This window comes from Sphaeramia orbicularis, chromosome 2 (assembly GCF_902148855.1).
Source record: "Sphaeramia orbicularis chromosome 2, fSphaOr1.1, whole genome shotgun sequence".
NCBI classification, from domain to species: domain Eukaryota; kingdom Metazoa; phylum Chordata; class Actinopteri; order Kurtiformes; family Apogonidae; genus Sphaeramia; species Sphaeramia orbicularis.
Genome location: NC_043958.1, coordinates 25566779 through 25579677, shown reverse-complemented (window position 1 = coordinate 25579677; position 12899 = coordinate 25566779).

Sequence of the window (12899 nt, the reverse complement as noted above, 5' to 3'; positions counted from 1 at the left end):
ATGAACCAGCTAACCAGCAGTTAAAGCAGATAGGAACCTTTTACAAACCAGCTAACCAGCAGTTAAAGCAGACAGAAACATATATAAACCAGCTAACCAGCAGTTAAAGCAGATAGGAACCTATTATAAACCAGCTAACCAGCAATTAAAGCAGACAGAAACATATTACAAACCAGCTAACCAGCAGTTAAAGCAGATAGGAACCTATTATAAACCAGCTAACCAGCAATTAAAGCAGATAGGAACCTATTACAAACCAGATAACCAGCAGTTAAAGCAGATAGAAACATATATAAACCAGCAAACCAGCAGTTAAAGCAGATAGGAACCTATTATAAACCAGCTAACCAGCAGTTACAGAGATAGAAACATATATAAACCAGCTAACCAGCAGTTAAAGCAGATAGAAACATATTACAAACCAGCTAACCAGCAGTTAAAGCAGATTGAAACATATATAAACCAGCTAACCAGCAGTTAAAGCAGAAAGGAACATATTATAAAACCAGCTAATCAGCAATTAAAGCAGATAGAAACATATTACAAACCAGCTAACCAGCAGTTAAAACAGATAGGAACATATTATAAACCAGCTAACCAGCAGTTAAAGCAGACAGGAACATATTATAAACCAGCTAACCAACAGTTAAAGCAGATAGGAACGTATTATAAACCAGCTAACCAGCAGTTAAAGCAGATAGAAACATATATAAACCAGCTAACCAGCAGTTAAAGCAGATAGAAACATATATAAACCAGCTAACCAGCAGTTAAAACAGATAGGAACCTATTATAAACCAGCAAACCAGCAGTTAAAGCAGATAGGAACATAGGGCTGCTCGATTATAGGAAAAAAAATAATCACGATTATTTTAGCAATAATTGAAATCACGATTATTAAAAACGATTATTTGTTAACATTAAAGTTGTTTATTTTTTTCTAGCAAAACAATGTAAAATATACTCTTTAAACATAAATAAAGCTTTTAACCACTAAAACAAAGTATGTTCACTTTTGTACGAAACAAAAAAATCTTTGAATGCAATAAGTGTACTGTAAATTCAAGTATGTTTCCTTTTGTAAATAAATAGTGCACTGTAATTAAACTGCTATAGACCTGCCATAGAACTGCAGCAATAAAAAAAAAAAAAAAAAAACTCACGTAAGGTGCAAATTATAAATTCCAGTATGTTCAATGTAGTATGAAACAGTAAATTTAGTGGCGTGCCGTGAGGTTTCAGTTCAGGCCTTCTGTTTACATCAGCCATCTAGAATACGCACGCTAGGGTTATACAGGTTAGGGTTAGGTTAATACGGGAGTTGCAGCATAAAGAGATTCGGAGACTGAAGATTGCATTGCGGGCGAAGTTGTAAACGGAGTTGTTTTTATGTGTTTTAGTTTTTCATAAGATTATGATAAAGGTGGCGGTGGTTAAACTTTAAATGGTTAAAAAGGTTTGTTGTGTTACCGGTCGGTGCGGACACAACTACGAAACACTTTGTGCACGTGCTGTGTTTTTGCTCTTCGTCTTCTTCATCAAACCCAAAGTGATTCCATACAATTGAATTTGACTTGCCTTTTTTGTTTACCAAGCACTTCTGCTGTGATTCTCTTGCCGTTTTTCCAGGTCACTAGGTACAACTGTCCTCTTGGGGTGGACCTGCCGGCTAGCTGGCAGCAGTAGCTTAGAGGGGGGCGGGGCAGAGCAGCTCATGGGAGCTTGCATGCGCGTGAATTAAACAACTCAAAATTAATAATCGTTTTTTCTCGATTACATAATTTTTGTAATCGTTGCGTGTAATAATCGAAATCGTAATCGAATTTCGATTAATTGCACAACCATATAGGAACATATTATAAACCAGCTAACCAGCAGTTAAAGCAGATAGGAACCTATTATAAACCAGCTAACCAGCAATTAAAGCAGATAGGAACCTATTACAAACCAGCTAACCAGCAGTTAAAGCAGACAGAAACATATATAAACCAGCTAACCAGCAGTTAAAGCAGATACGAACATATTATAAACCAGCTAACCAGCAGTTAAAGCAGATAGAAACATATATAAACCAGCTAACCAGCAGTTAAAGCAGATAGGAACCTATTATAAACCAGCTAACCAGCAGTTAAAGCAGATAGGAACCTATTATAAACCAGCTAACCAGCAATTAAAGCAGATAGAAACATATTAAAAACCAGCTAACCAGCAGTTAAAGCAGATAGGAACCTATTATAAACCAGCTAACCAGCAGTTAAAGCAGATAGGAACCTATTATAAACCAGCTAACCAGCAATTAAAGCAGATAGAAACATATTACAAACCAGCTAACCAGCAATTAAAGCAGATATGAACCTATTACAAACCAGATAACCAGCAGTTAAAGCAGATAGAAACATATATAAACCAGCTAACCAGCAGTTAAAGCAGATAGGAACCTATTATAAACCAGCTAACCAGTAGTTAAAGCAGATAGAAACATATATAAACCAGCTAACCAGCAGTTAAAGCAGATAGGAACCTATTACAAACCAACTAACCAGCAGTTAAAGCAGATAGGAACCTATTATAAACCAGCTAACCAGCAGTTAAAGCAGATAGGAACCTATTATAAACCAGCTAACCAGCAATTAAAGCAGATAGAAACATATTAAAAACCAGCTAACCAGCAATTAAAGCAGATATGAACCTATTACAAACCAGATAACCAGCAGTTAAAGCAGATAGAAACATATATAAACCAGCTAACCAGCAGTTAAAGCAGATAGGAACCTATTATAAACCAGCTAACCAGTAGTTAAAGCAGATAGAAACATATATAAACCAGCTAACCAGCAGTTAAAGCAGATAGGAACCTATTACAAACCAACTAACCAGCAGTTAAAGCAGATAGGAACCTATTATAAACCAGCAAACCAGCAATTAAAGCAGATATGAACCTATTACAAACCAGATAACCAGCAGTTAAAGCAGATAGAAACATACATAAACCAGCTAACCAGCAGTTAAAGCAGATAGGAACCTATTATAAACCAGCTAACTAGCAGTTAAAGCAGATAGAAACATATATAAACCAGCTAACCAGCAGTTAAAGCAGATAGGAACAGGGCTCAAAATTAACTTTTTGACCTAGGAGCACTGTGCTCCTAAGCCTAAAAAGTTAGGAGCACAGGCTAAAATCTAGGCGCACCACTATTATATAAAAAATTTGGAGAACAAGCAAAACTCTTGGCCATACCAAGTAATATTCCTATTAGGGCTGCACGATTTTGGCAAAAAAAAAAAATCCCGATTTTTTCCTCTAAAAACTCGATTTTCGATTTTGATTTCGATTTTTGGGTAAAACTACAAAAGACAACAGAAGTCAGCATGTCGTTTTCGTGAGCAGCCCACAATGCAAGGCACTGCTGTGACCTCAAATCTGTGATGGTATCATGTGATGAACCCCCAGAAGTTTATTTTTTCTTAATTAAATCTTTATTGAATGAAATAGAGTATACAAACAATGTATGCAACAAGAAAATAACATAAGTTTGCCAGGGGGAATACACAATAATACAATGTCCAAATCAGAGCAAATACTTATGTTTTTTATAGCCTTTTTGTTTCCAGATTTAACTAACAGCTTTAAATAAAGTTCAACATCTTTCAAAAAATAAATAATATTTGTTTTTGTGTTACAGAACTTACATTTGTGAATGAAAAATTTAGCAAGAGGACTAAATTAATTATTTAAATTTTTTTAATATATATATATGTGTGTGTGTGTTGTTGTTGTTTTTTTTTTTTTAATTTTATTTAATTTTATTTTTTTTCCCTGGGTATCTGGGCCCACAGAAGTGATACCAATGTAAGTCAGTGACAGGCATCAGTCGTGCGTGCGTGCGTGCGTGGACCAGGTTAATATAAGTGATCCACATGCGGTTCTGTTTAAACTGAGGGATCCGTGCGTGGAACAGACTGACCCAGGACACGCTGGAGGGATTCTATCCTGGAGCGGGTGGATGTGTGTGGGCAGGGGGCTGTCTGGGCTCCTCTGCTGAGGCTGATGACCCCGAGACCCGGACCCGGATCAGAAGAAGACAGTACGGTACGGATCCGGGACAACGGAAGATGAGTGATCCGCATGCAGTTCTATTTCAGTTGCGGGATCCATGCGTGAAGCCACGGCTTACATTGCTATAAGTACTGCGGGCTCATGAACACATTTAAAGTCCGGCCATTGCACGGAGTTCTGTGAAAGACCGCTGTCACTGATAGGAGGAGGAGCCTACGGGAGCCCGCAAGCGCACGGCCCGCAGGCACGAGAGAGATGAAATCGATTTTACGATTTCCCTTTTTTAAAAATCGTCCTAATTAAAAAATCCGATTTCGATTTAAAATCGATTAATCGTGCAGCCCTAATTCCTGTATGTATTTAAGCAATGTTAAAAACCTAGAATAAAGTATTTGAATAGAGTATGAAAGAAAAAGCTTACATTGACAAAGGTGCAAAACAATTGTCAATGTGTGGTATATACTTTAGTTAGTTCTTGGAGAAGAAAGACGAATCACACCATTATTTGCAACAACCAACTTTTTTGTTTCATGGCCTAAAGACCCTTAGTTACTGTGGTCTACACCACACCTGAAGTCAAATCTCCTTGACCTGGTGCCAGAGTGCAGGTACTTCCTGACCGCTGGCAGTGCATCGAAGTCATGCAGTGTTGGACCATCCGCAGAGATGCGCACGCGAGGGGGCGGGGACCAGATTTTCCGCTTCAGTCAGCGGGGTGTGGAGCTTGTTTATTTTCAGCTGACGAGTTACTTCTGAAGCCATTATTCTAGGCGCACGTTTTAATTTTCGCTCATTTTTTTATTGGCGCACCGTGCGATCGTAATCTCAAAAACAGTCGCACTACCGAAATTCTCAGGCGCATGCGACCGTAATTCAGTCGCAGTCACGAGCCCTGAGGAACCTATTACAAACCAGCAAACCAGCAGTTAAAGCAGATAGGAACATATTATAAACCAGCTAACCAGCAGTTAAAGCAGATAGGAACATATTATAAACCAGCTAATCAGCAGTTAAAGCAGATAGGAACATATTATAACCCAGCTAACCAGCAGTTAAAGCAGATAGGAACATATTATAAACGAGCTAACCAGCAGTTAAAGCAGATAGGAACCTATTACAAACCAGCAAACCAGCAGTTAAAGCAGATAGGAACCTATTATAAACCAGCTAACCAGCAATTAAAGCAGATAGAAACATATTACAAACCAGCTAACCAGCAGTTAAAGCAGATAGGAACATATTATAAACCAGCTAACCAGCAGTTAAAGCAGATAGGAACATATTATAAACCAGCTAACCAGCAATTAAAGCAGATAGAAACATATTACAAACCAGCTAACCAGCAGTTAAAGCAGATAGGAGCCTATTACAAACCAGCTAACCAGCAATTAAAGCAGATAGGAACCTATTACAAACCAGCTAACCAGTCTTTAAAGCAGATAGGAACATATTATAAACCAGCTAACCAGTAGTTAAAGCAGATAGGAACATATTATAAACCAGCTAACCAGCAATTAAAGCAGATAGGAACCTATTACAAACCAGCTAACCAGAAGTTAAAGCAGATATGAACATATTATAAACCAGCTAACCAGCAGTTAAAGCAGACAGAAACATATATAAACCAGCTAACCAGCAGTTAAAGCAGATACGAACATATTATAAACCAGCTAACCAGCAGTTAAAGCAGATAGAAACATATATAAACCAGCTAACCAGCAGTTAAAGCAGATAGGAACCTATTATAAACCAGCTAACCAGCAGTTAAAGCAGATAGAAACATATATAAACCAGCTAACCAGCAGTTAAAGCAGATAGGAACCTATTATAAACCAGCTAACCAGCAGTTAAAGCAGATAGAAACATATTACAAACCAGCTAACCAGTTTTTAAAGCAGATAGGAACATATTATAAACCAGCTAACCAGTAGTTAAAGCAGATAGGAACATATTATAAACCAGCTAACCAGCAATTAAAGCAGATAGGAACCTATTACAAACCAGCTAACCAGAAGTTAAAGCAGATATGAACATATTATAAACCAGCTAACCAGCAGTTAAAGCAGATAGGAACATATTATAAACCAGCTAACCAGCAGTTAAAGCAGATAGGAACATATTATGAACCAGCTAACCAGCAATTAAAGCAGATAGAAACATATTACAAATCAGCTAACCAGCAGTTAAAGCAGATAGGAGCCTATTACAAACCACCTAACCAGCAATTAAAGCAGATAGGAACCTATTACAAACCAGCTAACCAGTTTTTAAAGCAGATAGGAACATATTATAAACCAGCTAACCAGTAGTTAAAGCAGATAGGAACATATTACAAACCAGCTAACCAGAAGTTAAAGCAGATATGAACATATTATAAACCAGCTAACCAGCAGTTAAAGCAGACAGAAACATATATAAACCAGCTAACCAGCAGTTAAAGCAGATACGAACATATTATAAACCAGCTAACCAGCAGTTAAAGCAGATAGAAACATATATAAACCAGCTAACCAGCAGTTAAAGCAGATAGGAACCTATTATAAACCAGCTAACCAGCAGTTAAAGCAGATAGAAACATATATAAACCAGCTAACCAGCAGTTAAAGCAGATAGGAACCTATTATAAACCAGCTAACCAGCAGTTAAAGCAGATAGAAACATATTACAAACCAGCTAACCAGTTTTTAAAGCAGATAGGAACATATTATAAACCAGCTAACCAGTAGTTAAAGCAGATAGGAACATATTATAAACCAGCTAACCAGCAATTAAAGCAGATAGGAACCTATTACAAACCAGCTAACCAGAAGTTAAAGCAGATATGAACATATTATAAACCAGCTAACCAGCAGTTAAAGCAGATAGGAACATATTATAAACCAGCTAACCAGCAGTTAAAGCAGATAGGAACATATTATGAACCAGCTAACCAGCAATTAAAGCAGATAGAAACATATTACAAATCAGCTAACCAGCAGTTAAAGCAGATAGGAGCCTATTACAAACCACCTAACCAGCAATTAAAGCAGATAGGAACCTATTACAAACCAGCTAACCAGTTTTTAAAGCAGATAGGAACATATTATAAACCAGCTAACCAGTAGTTAAAGCAGATAGGAACATATTACAAACCAGCTAACCAGAAGTTAAAGCAGATATGAACATATTATAAACCAGCTAACCAGCAGTTAAAGCAGACAGAAACATATATAAACCAGCTAACCAGCAGTTAAAGCAGATACGAACATATTATAAACCAGCTAACCAGCAGTTAAAGCAGATAGGAACATGTTATAAACCAGCTAACCAGCAGTTAAAGCAGATAGGAACCTATTATAAACCAGCAAACCAGCAGTTAAAGCAGATAGGAATCTATTACAAACCAGCTAACCAGCAGTTAAAGCAGATAGAAACATATATAAACCAGCTAACCAGCAGTTAAAGCAGATAGGAACCTATTATAAACCAGCTAACCAGCAATTAAAGCAGATAGAAACATATTAAAAACCAGCTAACCAGCAGTTAAAGCAGATAGGAACCTATTATAAACCAGCAAACCAGCAATTAAAGCAGAAATGAACCTATTACAAACCAGATAACCAGCAGTTAAAGCAGATAGAAACATATATAAACGAGCTAACCAGCAGTTAAAGCAAATAGGAACCTATTATAAACCAGCTAACCAGTAGTTAAAGCAGATAGGAACATATATAAACCAGCTAACCAGCAGTTAAAGCAGATAGGAACCTATTACAAACCAGCTAACCAGCAGTTAAAGCAGATAAAAACATATATAAACCAGCTAACCAGCAGTTAAAGCAGATAGGAACCTATTATAAACCAGCTAACCAGCAATTAAAGCAGATAGAAACATATTACAAACCAGCTAACCAGCAGTTAAAGCAGATAGGAACCTATTATAAACCAGCAAACCAGCAATTAAAGCAGATATGAACCTATTACAAACCAGATAACCAGCAGTTAAAGCAGATAGAAACATACATAAACCAGCTAACCAGCAGTTAAAGCAGATAGGAACCTATTACAAACCAGCTAACCAGCAGTTAAAGCAGATAGGAACCTATTATAAACCAGCTAACCAGCAATTAAAGCAGATAGAAACATATTACAAACCAGCTAACCAGCAGTTAAAGCAGATAGGAACATATTATAAACCAGCTAACCAGCAATTAAAGCAGATAGAAACATATTACAAACCAGCTAACCAGCAGTTAAAGCAGATAGGAACATATTATAAACCAGCTAACCAGCAATTAAAGCAGATAGAAACATATTATAAACCAGCTAACCAGCAGTTAAAGCAGATAGGAACATATTATAAACCAGCAAACCAGCAGTTAAAGCAGATAGGAACATATTATAAACCAGCTAACCAGCAGTTAAAGCAGATAGAAACATATATAAACCAGCTAACCAGCAGTTAAAGCAGATGGAAACATATATAAACCAGCTAACCAGCAGTTAAAGCAGATACGAACCTATTATAAACCAGCAAACCAGAAGTTAAAGCAGATACGAAACTATTATAAACCAGCAAACCAGCAGTTAAAGCCGATAGGAACATATATAAACCAGCTAACTAGCAGTTAAAGCAGATATGAAACTATTATAAACCAGCTAACCAGCAGTTAAAGCAGATAGAAACATATTACAAACCAGCTAACCAGCACTTAAAGCAGATAGGAACATATTAAAAACCAGCTAACCAGCAGTTAAAGCAGATAGGAACCTATTATAAACCAGCAAACCAGCAATTAAAGCAGAAATGAACCTATTACAAACCAGATAACCAGCAGTTAAAGCAGATAGAAACATATATAAACGAGCTAACCAGCAGTTAAAGCAAATAGGAACCTATTATAAACCAGCTAACCAGTAGTTAAAGCAGATAGGAACATATATAAACCAGCTAACCAGCAGTTAAAGCAGATAGGAACCTATTACAAACCAGCTAACCAGCAGTTAAAGCAGATAAAAACATATATAAACCAGCTAACCAGCAGTTAAAGCAGATAGGAACCTATTATAAACCAGCTAACCAGCAATTAAAGCAGATAGAAACATATTACAAACCAGCTAACCAGCAGTTAAAGCAGATAGGAACCTATTATAAACCAGCAAACCAGCAATTAAAGCAGATATGAACCTATTACAAACCAGATAACCAGCAGTTAAAGCAGATAGAAACATACATAAACCAGCTAACCAGCAGTTAAAGCAGATAGGAACCTATTACAAACCAGCTAACCAGCAGTTAAAGCAGATAGGAACCTATTATAAACCAGCTAACCAGCAATTAAAGCAGATAGAAACATATTACAAACCAGCTAACCAGCAGTTAAAGCAGATAGGAACATATTATAAACCAGCTAACCAGCAATTAAAGCAGATAGAAACATATTACAAACCAGCTAACCAGCAGTTAAAGCAGATAGGAACATATTATAAACCAGCTAACCAGCAATTAAAGCAGATAGAAACATATTATAAACCAGCTAACCAGCAGTTAAAGCAGATAGGAACATATTATAAACCAGCAAACCAGCAGTTAAAGCAGATAGGAACATATTATAAACCAGCTAACCAGCAGTTAAAGCAGATAGAAACATATATAAACCAGCTAACCAGCAGTTAAAGCAGATGGAAACATATATAAACCAGCTAACCAGCAGTTAAAGCAGATACGAACCTATTATAAACCAGCAAACCAGAAGTTAAAGCAGATACGAAACTATTATAAACCAGCAAACCAGCAGTTAAAGCCGATAGGAACATATATAAACCAGCTAACTAGCAGTTAAAGCAGATATGAAACTATTATAAACCAGCTAACCAGCAGTTAAAGCAGATAGAAACATATTACAAACCAGCTAACCAGCACTTAAAGCAGATAGGAACATATTATAAACCAGCTAGCCAGCAGTTAAAGCAGATAGGAACATATTATAAACCAGCTAACCAGCAATTAAAGCAGATAGGAACCTATTACAAACCAGCTAACCAGCAGTTAAAGCAGATATGAACATATTATAAACCGGCTAACCAGCAGTTAAAGCAGACAGAAACATATATAAACCAGCTAACCAGCAGTTAAAGCAGATACGAACATATTATAAACCAGCTAACCAGCAGTTAAAGCAGATAGAAACATATATAAACCAGCTAACCAGCAGTTAAAGCAGATAGGAACCTATTACAAACCAGTTAACCAGCAGTTAAAGCAGATAGAAACATATATAAACCAGCTAACCAGCAGTAAAAGCAGATAGGAACCTATTATAAACCAGCTAACCAGCAATTAAAGCAGATAGAAACATATTAAAAACCAGCTAACCAGCAGTTAAAGCAGATAGGAACCTATTATAAACCAGCAAACCAGAAATTAAAGCAGATATGAACCTATTACAAACCAGAAAACCAGCAGTTAAAGCAGATAGAAATATATATAAACCAGCTAACCAGCAGTTAAAGCAGATAGGAACATATTATAAACCAGCTAACCAGCAGTTAAAGCAGATAGGAATATATTATAAACCAGCTAACCAGCAGTTAAAGCAGATAGAAACATATATAAACCAGCTAACCAGCAGTTAAAGCAGATACGAAACTATTATAAACCAGCAAACCAGCAGTTAAAGCCGATAGGAACATATATAAACCACCTAACCAGCAGTTAAAGCAGATATGAAACTATTATAAACCAGCTAACCATCAGTTAAAGCAGATAGAAACATATTAAAAAACCAGCTAACCAGCACTTAAACCAGATAGGAACATATTATAAACCAGCTAACCAGCAGTTAAAGCAGATATGAAACTATTATAAACCAGCTAACCAGCAGTTAAAGCAGATAGAAACATATTACAAACCAGCTAACCAGCACTTAAAGCAGATAGGAACATATTATAAACCAGCTAACCAGCAGTTAAAGCAGATAGGAACATATTATAAACCAGCTAACCAGCAGTTAAAGCATATAGGAACCTATTACAAACCAGCTAACCAGCAGTTAAAACAGATATGAACATATTATAAACCGGCTAACCAGCAGTTAAAGCAGACAGAAACATATATAAACCAGCTAACCAGCAGTTAAAGCAGATACGAACATATTATAAACCAGCTAACCAGCAGTTAAAGCAGATAGAAACATATATAAACAAGCTAACCAGCAGTTAAAGCAGATAGGAACCTATTACAAACCAGCTAACCAGCAGTTAAAGCAGATAGAAACATATATAAACCAGCTAACCAGCAGTTAAAGCAGATAGAAACCTATTATAAACCAGCTAACCAGCAGTTAAAGCAGATAGGAACATATTATAAACCAGCTAACCAGCAGTTCAAGCAGATAGGAACATATTATAAACCAGCTAACCAGCAGTTAAAGCAGATAGGAACATATTATAAACCAGCAACCCAGCAGTTAAAGCAGATAGAAACATATATAAACCAGCTAACCAGCAGATAAAGCAGATACGAAACTATTATAAACCAGCAAACCAGCAGTTAAAGCAGATACGAAACTATTATAAACCAGCAAACCAGCAGTTAAAGCCGATAGGAACATATATAAACCACCTAACCAGCAGGTAAAGCAGATATGAAACTATTATAAACCAGCTAACCAGCAGTTAAAGCAGATACGAACCTATTACAAACCAGCTAACCAGCTAACCAGCAGTTAAAGCAGATAGAAACATATATAAACCAGCTAACCAGCAGTTAAAGTAGATAGGAACCTATTGTAAACCAGCTAACCAGCAATTAAAGCAGATAGAAACATATTACAAACCAGCTAACCAGCAGTTAAAGCAGATAGGAACATATTATAAACCAGCTAACCAGCAGTTAAAGCAGATAGGAACATATTATAAACCAGCTAACCAGCAATTAAAGCAGATAGAAACATATTACAAACCAGCTAACCAGCAGTTAAAGCAGATAGGAACATGTTATAAACCAGCTAACCAGCAGTTAAAGCAGATAGGAACATATTATAAACCAGCAAACCAGCAATTAAAGCAGATAGGAACCTATTACAAACCAGCTAACCAGAAGTTAAAGCAGATATGAACATATTATAAACCAGCTAACCAGCAGTTAAAGCAGATAGGAACATATTATAAACCAGCTAACCAGCAGTTAAAGCAGATAGGAACATATTATGAACCAGCTAACCAGCAATTAAAGCAGATAGAAACATATTACAAATCAGCTAACCAGCAGTTAAAGCAGATAGGAGCCTATTACAAACCACCTAACCAGCAATTAAAGCAGATAGGAACCTATTACAAACCAGCTAACCAGTTTTTAAAGCAGATAGGAACATATTATAAACCAGCTAACCAGTAGTTAAAGCAGATAGGAACATATTACAAACCAGCTAACCAGAAGTTAAAGCAGATATGAACATATTATAAACCAGCTAACCAGCAGTTAAAGCAGACAGAAACATATATAAACCAGCTAACCAGCAGTTAAAGCAGATACGAACATATTATAAACCAGCTAACCAGCAGTTAAAGCAGATAGAAACATATATAAACCAGCTAACCAGCAGTTAAAGCAGATAGGAACCTATTATAAACCAGCTAACCAGCAGTTAAAGCAGATAGAAACATATATAAACCAGCTAACCAGCAGTTAAAGCAGATAGGAACCTATTATAAACCAGCTAACCAGCAGTTAAAGCAGATAGAAACATATTACAAACCAGCTAACCAGTTTTTAAAGCAGATAGGAACATATTATAAACCAGCTAACCAGTAGTTAAAGCAGATAGGAACATATTATAAACCAGCTAACCAGCAATTAAAG